At 37.1% G+C, this 14,722-nt stretch overlaps 1 protein-coding gene across 5 annotated transcripts in view; it reads left to right on the forward strand.

The window, feature by feature from the left end:
• Nucleotides 1-14,722, forward strand: part of PRCP (prolylcarboxypeptidase) — a 59,332-nt gene that overhangs the window by 1,553 nt on the left and 43,057 nt on the right. Inside the window, exon 1 of one of the 5 annotated variants that reach the window (XM_072969099.1) lies at nucleotides 6,851-6,869. The exons of the other annotated variants lie outside the window; for them this stretch is intronic. The gene's annotated coding sequence lies outside the window, so the exon portion shown is untranslated. Of the gene's footprint in view, nucleotides 1-6,850; nucleotides 6,870-14,722 lie in introns of those variants that run through there. 5 annotated transcript variants of the gene reach the window in all.

A 14,722-nucleotide genomic window follows, 5' to 3' on the forward strand; every position in this document is an offset into this window, starting at 1 on the left:
GCTCCACACACTCTTCTGTAATTGGCCACAACAGTCACTTCAACTCCTTTTGCTCCCAGAGGATGCCCTAACTTAAATTCCCTTGACCTCCCATCAAATTCAAATTATTTAATGCCATCTCTGGTCCCTACTTCTCCGTGACCATCCTTTGTCCCAAAGCAGCCCCTAACTTCAAATTTCCAGTACCTTATTAGATAGTATCTAATGTTTATCCAGTCTAAAATACCAGCCTATCATCTCATGCTCAACTCAGAGTTGATTTTGTAGCCCTTTTATTAAGAGTTTTAACATTCCCTATTCTCCGTGAAACTGAACGTATACGTAGCTCATGCTTGTAAACGAAGTTGTAGTCTCATGATTTGAGGAGTGGAGTAGGGTGAGCATCTCTGAAACCTGAGTTTAGAGGTTTAAAGTAGGCATGATGCTGAAGTTGGCTGAAGCGTGAGGTAGGAATTCCTTGAGAAGCCTGGATGAAGAAGTACATCCAGTGTGAAATGACAGAATCCCTTACAGTTCTGTATTTCTGGGAGCCTCTGAAAAGATAGGCAAAGATTTGGGAAAGGCTAGAATTAGAAGTGCAAGAGTCTGAGGTTGGGCATTAGGAGTCAAATAGACCAGAATTCCAAGCTGCTAGCTCCGTGACCTTAGGAAGGTTACAGTACCTTTGTAAGCCCAATTTCTTGATGATCTGGGGATTTGGCGATGGTTAAATGAGGGCAGATGGCATGTCCTAGCAGAGTATCTGGACTCAAGTATCCACTTATATTAAGTTCATAGTTACTGACCTATGTGAATTTTGAGTAGGAATTTGAGATAGAAAGATGGCATGAACTTGTAGAATAATTTATAAGAAATGATTTTTAACCCAGAAATTTAAATTAGAGGTTATAAAGAAGAGAAAGCCTTCTAATTCTGGCAGGGGTACTAGGAAACGGGTCTTTTTCTCAGGCAACTCTTTAGGCTATAGTTTCCTTACTGGTAAATTGAGAGATTTAGACAAGGACCAATGTGTTTCACATTTTACTGAGGAAAATTTAGGGGTCTTTGGGGAGCTGTCTCAGAGGAACGGTGAAGACTTAAGTGGAAGCTAAGTTAGCGTGCCCCAGTAACCCCTCTCTCCCTGATATCTTTCAGCCTGAACTTTATGCTTTTATCTGATTCATATACTGGGATTTTGCAGAGTTCTGTAACTAAAGTTCAGTTGAAGAGGAACTATTGGAATGAGGATCTCTAAAATCCCTTTAGGAATGATGAAAGAGAACTATCAGCAGAAAGGGGGGAAATGAAAGGGTGAAAGAGACTGAATGATCTCTTAAGTCCTAATTTATTTTCCTTCATTGTAGAGTCCTTTCTCGACCACTTTGCTCTTTAGAAATATAAGTTAGGGCCAGTTCTTTTTCCATTTTTGGTGATTTGCAAGATTAGGTTGGCCTTACTCAGCCACCTTTTGCCCTCTGGCTTATATTTAGTTCATGTTTAAGGACACAGATTCCACAAAATATTTATTACCATAATAATAGTTTTCTTTATATCAACTCCTGTTGAGTTTTATTTCATTTTTTCATTTTAATTTATTTTTTTGAGAAAAACTTTCACATATATATTTGTTGCATAGTAATGGCTTTATAGTAATTTCCAATTTTTCTAGACCATAGGTTTTTAGTTGGGACTAAAAAGTATGTGTAAATTCAACTTTAATTTTTTTTAGTTAGAGCACATGAAATACTTTTATGCCTTTTAATAATGAACATTATTATTGTAACTAAGGCTTAGTTTTTATTCAAGGTTTAATTTTCATCAAACTTTACAGTGATTTCTTTATATGTAGTTATATCTGATCACCTGATCAAGCTATTCCCAGCTGTCCTTGTATGCACTTAAGCTCCATGGATGGTCTTGGTAAAAAGGCTTAGCCCATGGTCCTGCTCCTCCTCTGCTTAGGAATCTTTTACAACTCTGATTACTTGCAGAATAAAGGTTAAATTCTTTGGTGTTGTTCCTCATCACATAACCCCAGCTGGTCTTCAGCTGCCGTAGACCTCTACCTACGACCCTCTCCTCCCCACATACACGTCTAGCAACATAGAAAATAGACTCAGTTGAAGTTTACTGTATCAGAAATTCTGCCTGGAATACCATCCCTCTTTTCCACTAGTTAAACTCATACCTCTATCCCAGCTGAAAAGTCACCCCTTGTGTGAAATCTTCTTGACTTTCATTGGTCTTTTTTCACATTAACTATGTCACATGTGTCTCCTTAGCTTGATAGCACTATCCAGTACCCACAAGAGCCCATAAAAACATAAAATTCAAAATAAATATTTGTTGAGGGAGTGAATGGACGACTATCCAAAGAAAGCCCAAACAAAGCAAAGTCTACCATCATATAATTGACACAAATCATTTTTTCTTTTTCTTTTTTATCTTTCCTTCTCTTCTTTACCGATTGTATTTCCTCTTCTTTCAAAGTCTTCAAATGTTGTTGACTTAGTAGGAATATTTGATTCCTTTTATCCAGAATAACTGAATCCAGACACTAGACAAAGGATAGTTCATCACATGGGCACATCAAGGCTCTGTGTTGTATATGGTGTGATGCCAATGTTGTAAAGGGCTCCTTGGGATGCATGACTTGTGGTTATGAGGTTTCCCTGCTCCTCATTACCCTCTGACTCCTGCCCTAGCCCCTCAGACTAGATGTGAGTCCTGAAGGCATTCTGCTGTGTGGTGTAGTGGGGAAAGAGAATGAGTCCTTTCAGGCTGTTATTTTCCTCAGTGATGAAAACAGAAAGCAGTATCTATTGTATTACTCAGAGTTCTCTAGAGAAACAGAACCAATAGGATGTATGTGTCTCTCTCTCTGTGTATATATCCCTTTCTCCAGAAAGGGAGAGAGACTGGTTTATTTTAAGAAATTAACTCATAATGCTGAAGCTTTGTTAAGTCCAAAACCTGCAGGTTTGGCCGGTGAGCTGGAGACCCAGGAAAGAGTTGCAGTCTGAGTCCAAAAGCAGTCTGCTTGCATTCCTTCTTGCTCAGGAAAGGTTATTTTTTGTGCTCTTTAGGCCTTCACTTCATTGGATGGAGAGTAAAGCTGCTTTACTCAGAGTCCACTGATTTAATTGTTAATCCCATCCAAAAAACATCTTCACAGAAACATCTAGAATGTTTGACCAAGTATCTGGGCACCATGGTGAAGCTGAGTTGACATGTAAAATTAACCATTCCATCTACCAAGGTTGTTGTGAAGGTTAAATATGGTAATATAGGAAACCACATGCACAATGCCTGGGACGTTAGGAAATTAAGGAACTTAGTAGAGTAAATGCTGGTTCCTCCCCTACTCCATCTTAAAACCACACTCTTCATAGTGCTGTACATTTCAGATTGATCCAAATGCATAACAGTTGTGGTAACACTTCTTCCAGTAACCTAGTGGTCAGTCATCTATACTTGACTATTCTTACTTAACTATTGACAGTGTTTATATGAGAACTCTGCTTCCTGGCCCAGCGTTGAGCTCATGGCCACTGACTCCTGCAGGGCTTTCCCACAGCTCCTTCCTTGTCTGCTGTGAGACCATTACTGTGGGCTAAGCTATTTCATTTATGTACATGCCTTACAGTTCTGCTTTCAATTCCTGTTCTGGGTTTCCCTTTCTTGTCACAGTAGCCCTGATGTCTAGTAAAATGGAGCTGTGATGGGCCCCTTGGAGAAGGACCTATTGCTTTTTCTCCTCCTCTTACTCTTTATTTTTTCTTTCTTCTCATTGTCTTCTTATTGGTTCATCTGTTTGGTGGCCTTCCCCTTAGGCTGCGAGTATACTGTCACAAATATTATGTAAATTCTGAACTGGTTTTTGTTTTTGCTCATAATTCTGTGAGCAAAAGGGGTCATGTAGTCCACCCCTTACATAGGAGGAATTAACCTTGATCTAAATTATAGAGGGTTAGAAACTTGATAGAGCTTAAATACTGTACAGGTTTGAGAATGAATTCTATCTCTAACACTACCTGAGTAACTTCAGGCAAGTTACTCTGAGCTTCCATTTTTATGATCAGCAAAATAAGGATAATTATACTACTCATTTCACAGACTTTTGAAATGAGCTGGTGTGTGTAAAGTGCTTATTTAGCATAGTTTATATCACTTGGTAAACACTCAGTAAATGGCGAATGTTACTTTTATCTTACAGTTTCTTAATGTATATGATTTTAACTTATGTCCTTTCCACTCAGAATAAAATATTTAAGTCATTCCTTACTATACCTAAATTAGTTATTCTGGAAAATATGACAATCTTTGTGAATTCTGTTCTGTTACATGCATAGTACATATGTGTCTTTTTATCAGTGGGATGTAATGTAATACACTTATAAATAAGGCATAGAAATTAAGTTTTTTCATCACTTGAAACCATTTTCTTTCATATAAGACTGATACATAAAGAAAGGCATATGAAGCTTTCTTTTTTTTCTATGCTATTTTGAGTTTTGGTAAATTGTGGAGGAGAAAATATATTATAATAAATGTATCCTATTAGATTGTTGCAAATACCTTCCCTTCTTGATAATAATACTAAATCGAACACTGTCTTTCTGATAGCTGAATTTTGAATATTTTACTGGTTAATACTAAAATGTAATTCTAGCAAAAATTAAATTGAGATTTTGTACTGTCATGTTTATATCCCTTTGTCAGCATATTGCAGGAACTTTGTGCTTTAGGCACTTAAAACACAGCATTTTCAAAGTTCGGGTGCTAGTATCAGCCCTGCCACTAATGTATTACTACCTTGGGCAAGTTGCTTCACTCTAGATCTCAGTGTCAATATAAGATAAGAAGATAAGATCTGCGGATCTCTGATGCATCTGTAATTCTGTTCATGAATGCCTCCTGCCCATAGGACACTATATCAGGAGTAGTGTGGATGTGAGCACAGGTTCTCTTTTTTGTCCTACCATTAATTGCCGTTGGTAAATCAGACCTGAACAAATTTTCCATCTCAACTTTGAATAACATGCAGACTCAAATCATGTAAAATGTTTTATAAATAAAAATTAGCTCTCAAACTGACACAATATTTATAACAATAGAGCATTATATTTATGTTTGTGATTTTTAAGTCTGCTTGGTTGTGGGTGAATTGGAGAGGAAAGAAGAATCATAGGTAAAAAGAATCACTGATTATATGTCTTGTTTCCATTCCCAGTGCTCTGCATGGTGCCCTCTACATAGTATTTCTTACTAAAGATTTTTAGAATGGAAAAATTTTGCTATAAATTGAAATGAATATGGAATAAGAGGTAGGAGAGTAAATTGAAATTTTGCATAAGTGTCTAATGCAATAATAATAATCATCATAATAATCTGCTACCATTTATTGAAAGCTTTATATGCCCTTGGTATTCTGCTAAATACTTAATAGACATTCACCTATTTAATCCCTATAGCCATGCTATGAGATAGATGCTATTATTGTCCAACTTTATAGGTGAGAGAACTATCAAACAGAGACGTTAACTTACACATTCAAGATAAATTGCTTATTTGTACATTCTGTTTTTTAAAAAATAAACTCATGAGTTTCTAGTTCTAAAATGAATGTCATTACCTTGCTTGTTGTACTAAGCAGGATAGGCTAGGTTGTGCTGCAGTAACAAAACTCCAAAATTTCAGTGATTTAACCCAACAAAAATTTATGACTCATACAGTATATTTCCATTGAGGTAAGCAGAGGGTTCTGCTTGTTACATTCACTTAGAGACCGCAGGACTGATGGGGCTTCCTCTCAATTTATGCTTTCATGAACACTGTAGCAGTGGAGAAAGAACACAGAAGGACTTGTGCCAGCATATAAATGCTCCAGCCTGGAAATGACAGGTCACCTCCTTTCACAACTCATTAGCCAGAAGAGGTTACATTGTTTTGTCTAAAGACAGGGTGGGGAGACAAAAAGTATTAACTTTGGAGTACCTGAAAGTAGAGACAGCACTAGTGACTACCATAGTCAGTCAGTCACTTACCCATCCAACCACCCACTTACTCAGTGTTCATCCAATTCCTTCTGTATGTCAGGCACTGGGCTAGGTCCTGGGAAGACAGAGATGATTACATCCTGAGGGACTTCACATTATGTTTGTTGACCATTCCAATAGCACACACTTAAACTTGTATCTGAAAAATATGGAAAGGCACTGATAAATTTGTAATGTCTTGGCATTTATATAACTCAACAGACTGTTTAAAAAAAATCCCTAAAGTGAGGCATATTTATATGTATACATTGAAGCACATAATAAAAAGGGAATCTATTTATTTATATTGTCATTTAGAATTAAAAATAATTGTTTTGCTTATCTTTTTTAAAATAAAAGAAACAAAACTGATAAAGAGATCCATATAAAAAGTCTTACGTGTGCTTTGTAAGTACGAGTTAATTGTTCATCAAAAAAAGAAAATTGTGCATTGATAATATTTATTTTATTTGGGAATATATAAAATCTTTTTCTTCTGGTTCACAATTTAAGGAAAGTCATAGTTATTGTTTATGAGCAGAGAGCAATGAAATTTATTGATTATCTTATCTGGGCCAGATATTATGCTAAACTCTTTTACATATCTATTTTTAATTATTACAATCACATTTAAAAATAGATGGTTTAATTAAGATTGACACAGGCTAAATGTCTTGATCAAGGTATTAATGGACAATATTATAAATTATATTATAATTTGTTGCTTCCAGAATCTATGATCTTTCATTCGGTTGACACCATGATGCCTCTGTGCTGTAAGCAGTAGTAACAAAACTGGTATCTCTGTATCTATTTATATTCCACGTTCAGACCTTACAACAATCCTATGAGGTAAATATTATCTTCATTTTTCGATGTGAAACTACCAGGGTTCAAAAAGATCAAGGGAAGAAACATCCAAAATATCCAACTTGTAAATATCCTGGTTTTTCATTGTAAATACATTATTGTACATCATTGTAAGTGATTTGTGGTGTATGCATTAAGTGGAATATTATTAGCTGTTAAAAATGTTGGAAATGATGGCCTTGAAGTATATCTGACAACGTGGAGAAATATTCATGAATTAATGATGTGAAAAAATCAAAACAGAAAATTGAATGAACGTTGTGTTTCCAAATTAATTCACTCAGTTTTTATTAAGTGCCTACTATGTGCTAAGCACTATTTTGGCCAGTGGGGGAAGAACATTCAAGGCAGTGAGAAGAGCAAGTACAAAAACCATAAGGTAGGTAAGTGCCTGGTGGGAACAACAGGAAGGAGGCCAGCATCTGAAGGGATGTGCCCAAGTAGGGGATGAGGACAGTGAAGAGGAGAGAGAATGTAGATACTCTCCTCTTAAAAGAGGAGGAAAACAAAGGGACTAAGGAAATAGAGTTTGATTGCAGGGCAGTTATGAAGTCCCATGCAAGTTAGTACGAGCATATGACATGGCTGTATGTTTCTCTAGCTACATTCAGTTTCTTGGCTCTGGGTGTGGAGTTGGCGGAGAGTTCTTTTCAACCAGGATTGCCCTTTTGCCAAATGAGTAAAAGTGAGAGAGAGAGAGAGCGAGTGAGCGCTGAGTGGTGTATGCAAGGGAGTGATTATACTCATTGACCTTGGAATTTAAACCAGGTAGGGAGGTGGGTAAGGGACAGTGAAAAAGGGGATACTAAGAGGTTGACATATTTGGAGACTCATAGTAGAAGAGGGAATGAGCTGGAAAGATAAGAGGAAGTAGAATGCTTGAAATTGAGGGTATGGTAGGAATTGGGAGCAACAAGATCTAGGGTTTGACCATGGGTTAGTGACCAAGGTAGGTGAAGGACAAGGTTATTGGAAAAGAGAAGCAACAGCAACTACAGGGTCAGGATATTGAAATCACTAAGAGTTTTGAAAGGAGTTATGTTGGATTAACAGTGAACAAGGAACTTAAATCTTCAAGGCTGAGGGAAAGTGAACCAGGGCTCAGTAGGGGATTGTAGTAAGAAGGGTAGTGGGGTGGTATAATTTGATATCATAATATTAAAGGCAGTGGAATGGGAAGAGGGGGGGAAAATTAGGAACAGTGAGAATACCTGTTCCACCTCCAGGCCCGGTAATGGAAGAGATTTGAGAGAAAGATTAACTACCAGTTGAGAGGGTCAAATATGTTTAAAAATATGTTTATAGCTGTGTGGAGAAAGAGTAGAAGATACTATACTGAAATATTAATAATGGTGGAAAGGTATATGTGATATTTCATTTTATTCTTTATACTTTTTTGTAGAAAAAGCAACAGCTGGACTGCTCATGTGGAGCTTATTTTCTGGTTAGGAAATAAGTAGATAATAAGCAAATAAACATTAAATAAATAAGATAATTATAGATTGTAATGACGCCTTGAAGGAAATATGCAAGGTGATATGTATGTGTAAATATAGGGTATAGCAGATAGGAATGTCTTATCTCAGGAAGGTTTCTCTGAGGTAGGGACCCTGGGTCAGAGAGGGAGCAGAAAGTATAAAGGCCCTAAAGCTTGAAATGTCAGTTATTTTTGGCTCTTCCTTCTCCTGTACTCTCTGTAAAATTTGGGTTGATTCCATTCACATAGTGTGTTTGTTATTTTCACGTGTATGGCCCTCATACTTTGCTGTGGCTCCTATTACTGCCTTCCTGTACTGAAAGAGTCTTTTAACTCGTTCTCCTTGCAACCTGCAATTCCTCCTCCACTACAGTCCCTATGGGCCACATTAATCACCTCTCCTCCAGTCAAACAACTCTTCTGTTCAGTGATTCCTTATTGTTTGCTTTATTAGGGAATAAAATCCTGTAGTGTTCACAGCTTTCCACCCTTTGACTCCAACCCACCTTTCTAGTTTGGTAATCTGTTCTCCACACATGCCCATTCCTTTCCTGTTTCTGTGCTTTAGCACACATTGTTGTTCCCTTTGCCTGAAATGCCTCTCCATTGGCCCTTCCCTCCTTAATCAACCCCTTCCATTTTGTTAAGCCCCGTCTCAGACAGTGCCTCCTCCAGGAGCCATTTCTTAATCTCCCAGAAAGTGAGTGATTGGTCAGATCTTTCTTTGTACTTCTCTCTTGGTATGTGTCTTACTCTAGCCTTGTGTTAAAATCTTTTTGCGCTCTTGTTTTATTCCCCCTTTAAAACAGGAAGCCTGTCTTGTAAGTATCCAGACCCCTTCATAGCATACTGCACATTACATTGTTTTTCTTAGAGTATCATCTTCACAAGTGTTTTTTGAATTTGTATCTCCCTGCTTCCCTTTTCCTGTTTCCCTACATTGAGGTAGGGATGTGTGTGTATAGGGAAGGGAAGGGTATGAAAACTTGATTTCCAACTGTCTAACATGTTTTAGGGGAACAAGGTAGGAAGCCAGGCAAATAAATACAGGCCTACTTGTTCTTATCCTCTTATTTTTATAATCTGGGAGCAGTCTCCATTTTTTTCTTTCTGTTTTGTGTTTGGGTGAGGGCTACGGAAAGGGTGAAGAAAGAACATATCAGTAAAAATATCTCCTTAAAAGCTACTTCTGTGGTGAGTGTATACGCCCATGTTTATTTTATTAGAGAGCTAAAGTCAAGGCAGTACTTTTCATGGCTTTTCATTTGCTAACAGAGGCTAATTAACTATGTGTATTTGTAAATCCTTACTATCTGTTATATGAGTCAGGTAGTTCCAAGTTGCCCTGAAGTGTGGTGACTAGAGAGAAGCAGCTGTGTGTCTCTGGCAGCTCGTGATGTTCTTGTTCTGGCTGTTCATATTGTGAGGGCTGCCCACAATATGGGGTTAGGAAAAGGCAAATTTATTAAAGTCACATTTTTTTAGGAACTTTCCCTGAGCAGCCTTGCAATTTGGTTATATGATACAATTTATATGTATGAAGTATCACTGTTATAGCAGATATGATATCTAACATTTATATAGTAAAGCAGCATAGTTATATATTCATTCAGCAAATATTTATCAGACTCTTACTAAGTGCCAGACATTGTGTCAATAGCTGGGGATACGGGGAGGGCAAAGACAGACCTCATGAAGCTTACAGTTTGGTGGGAAAGAAGATAGTGACAAGTAATTACAAGTGTGACATGTGTTTTAAGGAAGTAGTTTGTTCTGGGATCTACAGTGGGGTCCTACATCTTGGGTATTAGGGATTCCTCTAGTCAGCAATTGTGTTATAGCAGAGGCAAGAAGTTGAGTAGGAATTGGCCAGGAGAAGGGAGGGGTGATCGAGATTTCTCTCCAGGTAGAGGGTGTATCACATATAAGACGCTAAGTTAGGAAAGAGCAGGCCATGTTGGAGGAACTAAAAGGAGGCCCCTTAAGGCTGCGACAAGGGGGCAGAGATGATAAGGCAGGAGGTGGGCCATCAACACTGAAGTCAGTGTTGTCACTGTTTCCACTTATACACTCATGGTGTGGGTATTTCTTCTTTGAAGCTTTCATTGACTTTAAGAACATAACTTGGTGTTGAATTGGTGTGGGGCAGAACACTACTCTGTTCACCAGAGTATGACACATTTATCTTGTGATGGGTACTGTATACATGCTCTTATATATTTATATACTTAACCCTGCTCAGAAGTACTATATCTATTTTATAGATGAATAAAGGGCTCAGAGATGAAGTAATATATTTGTGATCACATAGCTGATAAATGACAGCAGCAGGATTTAAACTGAGCTTTGTTGTCATCAGAGCCCTTGCTCCATGTTGCCTCTGTACTAGCTGTGATTCTGAAATGAATGGAAGATTTTGTAACTCATGGCTTGATTTAGATATGGTTGTGGAAGTCACATTTAGTAAGGAAATCCAGATTAGACAGTAATAAAGTTGAGAAGTAAGAGGCATTTCAGTTCTCTTTCTAACACAAAGTTGGGTAATTTTGGAGAGTAAAAAAAAAAATCATAATGGAGGTTTTAACAATACAGAACTTTCTTTCTTTCTAACTTTGGCTTTGTGTTATGGAAAGAAGAATTTAAAGGGATGGGAACTATGTTAGCATCAGAAAGGGACTGTGAAACCTAAGATGAAATGTACTATGGGATATTTTGGGGGTGGCTTTATACATTCTAAAGGATGTTAAGAGACCTCCACTGATGATTACAAAAGGGCAGTCTCCAAAGGAATATAGGAATGAGGTCACTACTGTAGTACTTTGTCCCCTTAAGCTTGTTGCTTGATACAATTTACCCTAATTCGATTAGCGAATCCTTCATTTTAAGCTTTCCCAACAGTCTCTGTATAAAATTTGGCTTGGAATAAGTTAGTAAGAGTTTATGTAAAGGTCCCTAATGTATGCTGCATGGACTAGTCCCTGCCATATCTTCATCTTCCACTCTACTTGCAGAGGTCCTTGCAGGTACCCCGTCCTCCCAATAACTCCAAAGAACTGAGATCACTGTTTGGTACTCTGCTTTTGAAAGTCTACTAGTCCCTGGATTAGGGAGTCAAGTCCTGTTAACTCTGCGTATGAATTTTGTTTTCTTTAAAAGCCTCGATATTAGTCTCATCTTTAAACATGACGTTTGGAATAATAGTACCATTCTTCTGTTTATTTAATAAAGTATTATTATTTTAAAGGATATAATTTAATTTATTCACATTAGCCTGAAAATTTAAGCTAATCTCTTTAAACCATGTTTATTAGAAGTCTGGCTGTTTGAACCATTGTTCTGCCACCAAAGAGGAAATAAGTAGTTCCTTGAGATATGGATTTATAATCCTTAGCATATGAAGTGATAAAGTAGATATCACAGATTATTTTAAATTTCTTTAGAAATAAGGTATCCACAGCAACCATATTTTATTGCTGGCAGTATGTAGTTTTCCTCAGAGCTACATAGTTTACACAGCAATGAATGTGTACTAAAAGTATATTGCACTGTCATTGCATTGGTGACTGGTAACTGGACAGAAAGTCAAAAGCAAAAGCATAAGCATTTCACATACTAGGCCACAACGTATTTGGTGTGTAAGAGGCTTTCAATGTCACTGAGTCACTACTCTGTTGGCTATGATCAGTTCCAAGAGAGCTGAAAAAAAATTTTTTTTTAATTTTACTTTGTAAGGTCATGGTTTTTTAAGTGAACACTCAGAAAAAATTGCTAAGTTTACATATACTAATTTTTCCCTCCCAAGTGGCAATATTAAACACATAACTTAAATCATTGTGTGTGTTTGTGTTTGGAAGTGGTTTCAGACTTGGATGGTACATGCTAACAATACACTGTAAAATATATTAATAATACATGAAGCTCTCACTTCCTCCAGGCCCTTGCTGGAAACTTACATGAATCTATTATCCAACTTAATCATCACAAGACACATCTGGGATAGGTATTAGGTTTTTCATTTTACATGTAAGAAAACAAGTCCAAAGATATGGAGCAACTTGTTCAAGTTCAAGTAGCTCTAGTAGATGGCAGAATTGTTATTCAAACTCAAATCTGTCTTCAAATTCCCTTCTCTTTCCACTGCATCACAGAATACTTGTGGTTTCCAGGGGGGAAAAAGCCCCAAAGTTTTTGAAAGATGCCCTTGGTACTGGTTAGATTTTATTAGTGCAAAAGCATGTGTGTGTATGTGTGTGTGTGTATTTAAGCCTTGACACACACTGACATTTTTGATAAGTTTTCCTGATGGCATATGACTAGCATGTATGGCCAGCATCATTGTGTTTTAATAACCTAATTTAAACAAGGAACTGCAACCCAAACAATGGCTCTGATTCAGCAGATAGGAAAGTGAGGAAGTACTTGTTATCATTTGTCAGTTAATTTTTATTTTTATGCAATTTGAACCGTGGGTCACACTGCAGACGTTGTGCTTTAAAACTGTCGGAAACGTCTGTCACTTCCTGAGCAATGATGGCCTCTTCCTTTCAGGGAGTCGCTCATACAACAATTTTGGAAAGCAGTGGTGATGACTCTCTTCTTGGCGTCAGGCAGATGCTTCCTTTCTCTTGAACAATTGTCTTTAAATGATCATGACTGGTGCAGCCAGAACAGACCAAAACAGGTTTTTTGTTTGCCTTTTTATATAGTCTAAACTAAATAAATTTCTAGAAAGTGACCACACTTTAAAAGAGAAGGGAATTCGTATTTACTGAGTATCTCTCCATGATCTCCTCAAGGGCAGCAACCTTGGGTTTCACTCATCTGTGGATCTGGGAGGCCATAGCACCAAGCTCTGTACCTGGGGAACTGAGCTGATGGAATGGCACTACATGTTGTATTCTGTTTTACTGCAAACATTAAATGCAAATATCAACCTTAGGCAAGGTATAGAAGAGCCTATTGCTGCTACTTAAATATCCCCAGTGCTTTGGTCCATCTCTGAATAGTGTGAGTGATACTATTGTGAAATAGATGTTGGCTGAGATGCCAGGGGAATTACATTCCAGAAAATATGGATTATAGTTTTTGAAGATTTCCGGAAGGGGTTTTCACAGTCAAATTCTATAACATTGCCAAACCCTTTTATTAATTTGAATGTATAGTCATTTATCTGTAGTCTCTGTTCTCCATGTGACCTTTTTCCACTCCATGCCCCAGGCAAATATATATACACACATTTATTCTTTCCTTCTTGGTCTTCCTGCAAAGCTTTATTCTTTAAATACTTCTTTGATCTTCAAGGTGTCTAGCCTGTTTAATGGTCACTTTTTCCCTCCTGTTAAAAAATGTCCCCCTCCAGGAAGGACTTTTTTTGTTAATTGGAAAAGTAGTTAGCTGGTCTTTTGCTACTACTTCATACTCCAGTTCATTCACTGTTCTTCCCTCATCTTTGATTAAGCACATCTAACAAGTGCAGGCAACTCAGATGATGTGTGGATTCCATGTGCTTCATTTTAAAATTTCAAACTGACTGACCTCATGCCTTCCAGGATATCTTTTGTGTATGTGTGTGTGTGACTTTTTTTTCAGTTTTACTAGGAAGAACTGTTAGAATTTGACTGCACATATACATTATATTGCATGTAAATAGATGTATTCAATATACTGCACATTTTTTTTTAGTTTACATATATGTACTGATGATTGTTTCTAAGAACAGATTAGAGCTTTAGCTTTTTAAACTTACATAGTTATCAAAGGAATAAAGCCAACCACAAAATTAAGAATCAACAGGATTCGGTAATCCAATCATAAAGGACAGTCAAATGTGTTTACACATATTCAAGAAATCAGTCATCTAAATTATAAATAATAAGTGGTTCATTTGTGTCTTTTTTTTTTTAAGATTCCATGTGTAAGTGATATCATATGGTATTTTTCTTTTCTTTCCGACCTACTTCACTTAGAATGACGATCTCTAGGTCCATCCATGTTGCTGCAAATGGCATTATTTTATTCTTTTTTAATGGCTGAGTAAGTATTCTGTTGTGTATGTATACCACATCTTCTTTATCCAGTCATCTGTTGATGGACATTTGGGTTGTTTCCATGTCTTGGCTATTGTAATTAGTGCTGCTGTGAACATTGGGGTGCATGTGTCTTTTTGAATTTTATTTTTCTCCGGGTATATGCCTAGGAGTCTCCCAGGATATTTGATTGCCCCATACCTTGCTTAGCTAGTGTAGGCTCAGACAATGCAAATGAATTTTAGGATCAACCTTTATAAACATAAATCTGCTAGGAAGAAACTATTTATTATTCATTGTTATTTATTATTGACCCTGTGTGCCCGGCATTA

Source organism: Vicugna pacos, chromosome 10 (genome assembly GCF_048564905.1).
Source record: "Vicugna pacos chromosome 10, VicPac4, whole genome shotgun sequence".
NCBI classification, from domain to species: Eukaryota; Metazoa; Chordata; class Mammalia; order Artiodactyla; family Camelidae; genus Vicugna; species Vicugna pacos.